Source organism: Miscanthus floridulus, chromosome 1 (genome assembly GCF_019320115.1).
Source record: "Miscanthus floridulus cultivar M001 chromosome 1, ASM1932011v1, whole genome shotgun sequence".
Taxonomy (NCBI): Eukaryota; Viridiplantae; Streptophyta; class Magnoliopsida; order Poales; family Poaceae; genus Miscanthus; species Miscanthus floridulus.
Window position 1 is genome coordinate 77,398,992 of NC_089580.1, and position 7,882 is coordinate 77,406,873.

Below are 7,882 nucleotides of genomic sequence, written 5' to 3' on the forward strand. Positions count from 1 at the left end.
AAATGAAAATCACAAAAACAAATCTCAATTGTCATACATGTTCTTTTGTCCATGTTTTACAGATATTGCCGACAAAGAGTGTATCATTGTCATGACTTGGAGCAACGCCACATTGTTTACCCCGCACCTGGAGTATATATTAAATAAAACATGTAAGCCATTTGTGGAAAAGATACACAAACATACACTAGTACAGAATTTAACTGTAGGGGCGGCTCTAGAGCCTCTGTAGGGGCGGCTGCACCAGCCGCCCTTCCCAGGGTGTTCCTACAGAGGGTGCCTCTGTAGGACGAGTCCAAGGTGACCTCGGTGTCCCCTACCCATTCAGATTTCAGAAGCTCTGTACATTTACATGGCGTTCTTTCATCCCTACTTATGCATTTCATGTAAACAGGGACACTCCTTAGTGAAGTATTGAATATCAATTCATTAAAACAAAGATGCATAGTTATATTTTTTGCAGGAATCGGCAAACAAAGAAATCAGCACACAGAAATCAATGACCAAGCCATTTCATTTGAATGGGGGAAATAGATCAGCAGCTCACAAGCAAGAAGATTGAGTACAACGATTGTAATTTTACCTTGGATAGTGTCAGCAGCTCACAGCCCTTTAACTGTTGTTTCAATTTGATGAATGGGAACGAGGAAGATGGAGAGCAGCTGCACTCAAACCTGCAGTAATGAACATACTTCATCACACAACTTTGAAACAATGATGAAAACTACTAACTATTACATGAAGGAGAACCGATGATTTTTTATAAGATATAAACAAGTTACTGCAACTCAATGACAACTTCAAATGAAAATATTACATAGTTTGCAGCCAAAATAAAATTAATATATGCTAATCAAGTGACAGGGAAAACTAAACAATGAATCTGCTTCAGGAGCAGCTACTATCTGCCTGTACTTCTGGAAAAACTGTGCATTTCTTGCCCCTTACTGTACCAATAAGGTTATAAGACAGATATAGGCATGCAGCATCTAAAAAAGAAAAAAAGATGCAGGCATGCATCATGTTGGAGCCTAGCTGACCAGGCTAAACAAATGTAATAACTCAATTAATGCAGGAACTAAGCAAACAAATGGTTACACAAGAAAAATTGATCTGCACTATGTTTCTGACTGATTTTTTTAGCAGGTCATTTTTGAAAACGTACTTCATTATCTAAAAAAATGTTTGAAAACATACTCGCCTTCTCCTCAGGAGTCTGAACTTTGGAGCTGGAACAACAGCAGCAGCAATCCAGAATTTTCATTTCATTGTTTTTAGTTAATTAAATACGGGTGTCACTTATTAATGAATGAAACTGATGGTTGTTACACATCAACTTTTCATGCCTGGATGGACTAATAAATAAATAAACTGATGGGAGTAATTTACTGAGGGCTGTGTAGGGTAGCAGTATGTAACTCATGGCTAGAACTTGCCAAGTAAGTGCTAAGAAAAAGAGAGAGCCATAAGTTTACCTATTATATTACCAGGGTCCAACTCTGTAATTGCAGAAACACCACTGTCAGGCTTTCACTTGCATTTAAGTCAACAAATTACCACAAAGAAAAGCTGCAAGAAAGACCACTGTCAGGCTCTTTAGTTTAATCTTTTGAGTGGCATATCACAAATTCTCTTTCTATGTTAAGAAAAGTAGGTTCCACTGGGATTTGAAACCACATTGCCATATTCAAAGTCTGGAGTGATAACCACTACATGGAATCATTTTGTGTGTCCTAGATAATAGCCATCTCAGGAAAAACTAATTGATCAAGGAGCACAGTTTTTGGCACCATTGGCAAGCAACGGTAGAAATGGTATAGATGGCAATGACACATCAAGTCCTGCCAACAATGTGAATAGGATTGTCACTACATCCTCTGCTCTTACACACATCATATTTTGCAGAGACGATGAACGTGATGAGATAATAAGGTTGCTCCATGAGACAGCAGGTGATTTTGAAACAAGCTCTAGTAACAGCAAGTGTTATTCCGTTATTGGCATGTATGGTATTGCGGGTTCTGGGAAGACAACCCTAGCATGACAGTAATAAGTCCAACAAGACAAGAAGATAAAAAAGTATATAATCTACTAAAAATAATTCCATATTTCCATTCTCCATCACTCAAAACAGATCATGAACCCATTTCTGCACAGTATCAGATCAACAGAAACCCTCGTCCAGCTTTCACAACCGAAACAGTTGGATTTGACTAAACAAGTGAGTACCTTAGAGAGGAACTCATCTGAGGCGAGCTTGTAGTTGCTATCCGCGTGATCCTTGGGCACCACCCTCTCATCCACCCAGAACACATGCCATTTACTCCAATCCACTGCCTCCAGGTACGGCGGCTCCGCTAGTTTCCTGCGAAACCCAAAAGGTCAAGACCTAAGGCACCCCACACAATCCGGAAACCAACAACTTGGCGGTCGGAGGCCGGTCCAGAACCTGAGGGCCTTGACGAGGGAGCCGCCGGAGAGCACGACGGTGAAGGCGCCCCTCTCCGCCGCGAACTTCGCCGACAGCTCCGCCGTGTACTTGGCCAGCGACGCCACGAGGTCCTCCTCCGCGTCGAATATGATGAGTTCTTCGCTGTCTAGGTGTGGTGGTCGGAGGGGAAGGGGAGAGCGGGTGGCGGCGCGGTGGGGCGAGCGCCGGCGAGCGGGTGGCGGCGCAGAGCGGGCGAGCGCGGGCGGAGCGGGCGAGCAGCCTGACGGCGTCTGTAAATGATTTCGCCCAAATTATAGCTTCCAGTGCCCAGCGGCCGGGTTGAATTAGCCACCAGGGCGGCTGAGGTTATAAGCCGTCGTACAGTTGATTTTTTTTTAAAATTTTAAATCAAAATAAATTATTCACATGTAAATAATAAGTAATACAATATAAAATTTTATATTCATTTTTTATAGATATATTTACATATACAATAACTAAAACAACTACCACAGTTTAAAATTACAAAATTGAACCTTTAAAATTTTGAAAAAAATTTAAATTTCAAAAATTAAAATCAACTTGTCATTTGACAAAATTTGGACCTTTTAAATTTGAAATTGTGAAAAACGACAAGTTCGAACCAAAATTTGAGATCCAAATTGATTTTAACATAAAAAGTGATGAATACCAAAGTTGTTCAACTCATGAATATCTACAACTTTTATTTTGGTCATTTATTCATTTGATAAATTTTTAGCACACATTGTTCACTAATCTTACACATGTCTCATATAGTTTATAAAACCTTACGAAAGATGTGTCACATTTGTGAACAATGTCATTACCACTTTGTCATATGAAGAAATGACCAATACAAAAGTTGTATATCTTGATGAGTTATTCAACTTTGATATTTATCACTTTTTCAGCTGAAATCATTTGGGGTACCAAAATCTTGTCTGGAGTTGCATTTTTTTTTAAATTCAAAATTTAAATTGCTCAAACTTTTCATATGTATATATTGACAAAACCAATAAAATAAATTGATAGAGCATGATTTTACAAAATTTTAGGAAAAAAAATCATCAGATTTGGAGTTAGTATGAGGAAGAAAAACTAGTTACAAAATTGACCCACAGATTAAAAAAAGAAATCACACTGTTCACTATGATCATGTAATGATCATCTAGAATAGTGTGATTTCTCTTTTTAATCTGTGGGTAAACTTTATAACTAGTTGTTCTCCCCCATACTAACTCCAAATGTGATGGTTTTTTTTCCTAAAAATTTCTAAAATCATGCTTCAGCATTTAAGTATGATCAAACTTGGATGTGACAATGTTTTACACGTTTTAAAATTTGAAATTTGAAATTTGACAAGTTCAAACCAAATTTTCAAACCCTAAATGATTTCAGATGTAAAAGTGATGAATACAAAAGTTTTTCAACTCATCAAGATCTACAACTTTTATTTTGGTCATCTTGTCATTTGACTAAATTTGAACCTTTCAAATTTTTAAATTTGAAAAATGACAAGTTCGAACCAAAATTTGAGACCCAAAATGATTTCAACATAAACAATGATGAATACCAAAGTTGTTCAACTCATTAATATATACAACTCTTATTTTAGTCATCTTATCATTTCACAAAATTTGAACCATTCAAATTTGAAATTTTGAAAAACGACAAGTTCGAACCAAAATTTGAGACCCAAATTGATTTCAACATAAAAAGTGATGAATACCAAAGTTGTTCAACTTATGAATATCTACAACATTTATTTTGGTCATTTATTCATTTGATAAATTCTTAGCACACATTGTTCACTACTCTTACACATGTCTCACATAGTTTATAAAACCTTACGAGAGATGTGTCACATTTGTGAACAATATCATTATCACTTTGTCATATGAAGAAATGACCAATACAAAAGTTGTAGATCTTGATGAGTTATTCAACTTTGGTATTTATCACTTTTTCAGCTGAAATCATTTGGGGTACCAAAATCTTGTCTGAAGTTGCATTTTTTTTTAAATTCAAAATTTAAATTGCTCAAACTTTTCATATGTATATATTGACAAAACCAACAAAATACATTGATAGAGCATGATTTTAGAAAATTTTAGGAAAAAAAATCATCAGATTTGGAGTTAGTATGAGGAAGAAAAACTAGTTACAAAGTTGACCCACAGATTAAAAAAAGAAATCACACTGTTCACTATGATCATGTAATGATCATCTAGAACAGTGTGATTTCTCTTTTTAATCTGTGGGTAAACTTTGTAACTAGTTGTTCTTCCTCATACTAACTTCAAATGTGATGGTTTTTTTTCCTAAAAATTTCTAAAATCATGCTTCAGCATTTAAGTGTGATCAAACTTGGATGTGACAATGTTTTACACATTTTAAAATTTGAAATTTGAAATTTGACAAGTTCAAACCAAATTTTCAAACCCTAAATGATTTCAGATGTAAAAGTGATGAATACAAAAGTTGTTCAACTCATCAAGATCTACAATTTTTATTTTGGTCATCTTGTCATTTGACTAAATTTGAACCTTTCAAATTTTTAAATTTGAAAAATGACAAGTTCGAACCAAAATTTGAGACCCCCAAATCATTTTAATTGAAAAAGTAATGAATACCAAAGTTGAATAACTCATGGAGATCTACAACTTTTATTTTGGTAATTTCATAATTTGATAAATTCTTAGTACACATTGTTCACACAAACATACGTGAATGTAGTCTCAAACACACATAAATGTAGTTTCAAACACACATACATAAATGTAGTCTTACATACATGAATGTAGTCTCACATACACATTTTAAAATGTGATGTTTTTTTTTCTAAAAATTTCTAAAATCATGCTTCAGCATTTACGTTTGATCAAACTTGGATGTGACAATGTTTTACACATTTTAAAATTTGAAATTTGAAATTTGACAAGTTCAAACCAAATTTTCAAACCCTAAATGATTTCAGATGTAAAAGTGATGAATACAAAAGTTGTTCAACTCATCAAGATCTACAACTTTTATTTTGGTCATCTTGTTATTTGACTAAATTTGAACCTTTCAAATTTTGGCTGCTATTTATTCGTGCGCCATCAGTAGGGGCGGCTGGTGATTCAGCCGCCCCTACAGTTGGGCACTGCAGGGGCGGCTGGTGATTGAGCCGCCCCTACAGTGCCATCTGTAGGGGCGGCTGGGCTGCTGGGGCCCGAGGACGCCCACTGTAAAGGCGCCCCCAACCCCAGCCGCCCCTACAGTAAAAACGTCCCCGTTCCTATTGTACGAATCTGGCGTAGTGCATGTGACCGATGGTGCACGGTCAGGCATTTACTATCGCTAACAAAGTGACCAACCACCCTGGTACAACTTCAAGTACTAATTAACATCCACGCATACTTAACATCAAGTACTTAACAGCAACTACTACTTAACAGAAAGTTTCAGACACCAGGCATAAGGACGGAGATGCCGAGATGGGGCCAGGGTTGGGGCGTTTTATAACTCATAAGGTCTTCAATCATATCAAATAAATTAAAACCTGAGTTACAACGAACACACCTACATAGCGCAGTGGTGGAGAAGGTTTTATCTGAACCAGAGCTCCATGGTTCGAATCCTATGGGGAGCACTTTTTAATTTTAATATATGCGTCCCCAATTCTTTTCTTTCCATACTTTTTTTTAAGTTTTAAATTCGTTGCAATTATCAAAGTATATTGCAACCAAAAATAATCGTTGCACTTGAACACAATTTTCGCTTCGACCCCATAGATTTCGTTGCAATAAAATTTAGCACTTGCAACAATATCAAAGTATATTGCAACTGCCAAAAAAGGTTGCAATTGACCCCCACTTTTGCTTCGCCTCCAAGAGTTCTCGTTGCATTAAGTATCTAGCATTTGCAACGCTTGTCAAATTTTATGCAACACAAAAAAACCGTAGCAATAGTCAAAACCAAATGCAACTAACGTAAATGTAGTTGCAGTACTACCACACAATTGCAACCAAAATCAAGTCTACTGCAACCATTTTTCACCATTGCAATATCGTCCACCAAATGCAACAGAGCTTTGCAACATCTTGAAAACCGTTGTATTAAAGGCATGTATCGCTACCATTTTTTAGAATGGTTGTAATACAACAATCTCTGGCAACCAAATTTTCTACGTTGCAATTCTTCGGCGTTGCAGTAGACCGAAAATCTTGTAGTGGAGCAACATTGAGGAAAGTGAAAGGATCAAAAGTCTTGGACAAGAAAAGCACACAAGTAGGGGGAGCAAGCTCATGAACTTTGATTGGTTGCATTTGATATGTGCATATTCATGTGCTTGCTTGCATTGCATAAGTTTTTAAATTTGATATACATGCTTGTGTGTTGTATGCTAGTAATAGAACTTGAATGATGATATGATAACTAGCATGCATAGGTTGGTAGCTAGACTTGTGTTTTTCAAACAAAAACTAGAACCTTGCTTATAATGTTGATCTCATGGGGTTTCTAGTATTTTTGTTGTCTAGCTACTCATGATACTAAGGATGGTGTTAAAAGTGCAACTCTGATTGGTATCACGCTTCAAAGGTTATTCTATACAACTTAGCATCACTTAGTAGTGCTAACACTCCCACAAATTTCATATTTATGCATGTGTGCAAACTTGAAACCAAACCATTGCCAGGGACGAGAGAGGGTGGATAATCTCATCAACAGGCGTTGACCCATTGGTGTGGATAATCTCGTGGTTCCCCAAAAGGATGTGGCCGGTTGAGGCCAATCCCTGGGTGAGCTCTCCATGAGCCATAGGCCTCTGGCTTCCTAGGCGAAAGACCAGGTCATGGCTAGGGACGAGAGAGGGTACGGCCCCCCTATGTAGGTGAACTCTGGCATGCTGCCACTAAGGGCAGTTCTGAGAGTGTGTCCGCCATAGGCCATGGGTCCATGTCTCCAGGGCGGAGGTCTGGGCCACGGCCAAAGGCGGACACGAGCGCTAGCCCTTCGACGCCGATGAACTTGTGGTTTTCGTGACGGATGTGGCCGCCATGGGCCCTTCCGCGAGCAAGTCCACCAACAAACGAGAGTACGTGACTATCCCCTACCTGGCGCACCAACTATCGGTGCTTTGTAAACCGGACTAGTAAACTTATACGATTGTCATGCTGCTCTAGGAAGATGATGGTAGCATCCAAAAGACACAAGGATTTATACTGGTTCAGGTCGGAGCCCTATGTCTAGCCTTATAGATGATCGAATGCGTGTTCCTCACTTGAATGCTCTGAAGTTCTTACAATGGGAGGTGCAAGAATGGTGGAAGAGGTAGGAGAGCTAGAGCTAGGAGATGAACTGCCTAAAGGGAAGCTTCAGGAATCCGGAGGTGGTGAAGAATGTGAAGAAGATGCTAGGATGGGTGCCCTGGGTGCCCTTATATAG

At 38.1% G+C, this 7,882-nt stretch overlaps 1 long non-coding RNA gene across 2 annotated transcripts; it reads right to left on the reverse strand.

Annotated features, from left to right (window-relative positions):
• Positions 1-286: 286 nt before the first annotated feature.
• LOC136487647 (uncharacterized) lies at positions 287-2,643 on the reverse strand. Of its 2 annotated transcripts, XR_010767321.1 has the most exons (5): positions 2,450-2,643; positions 2,230-2,365; positions 1,476-1,569; positions 584-674; positions 287-369 (listed from the first exon to the last, which is right to left on the reverse strand). It is a non-coding gene; the product is annotated as an uncharacterized lncRNA (long non-coding RNA). The 2 variants fall into 2 exon arrangements; XR_010767320.1 differs by lacking the exon at positions 287-369 and having other exon boundaries at positions 382-674.
• Positions 2,644-7,882: the final 5,239 nt, after the last annotated feature.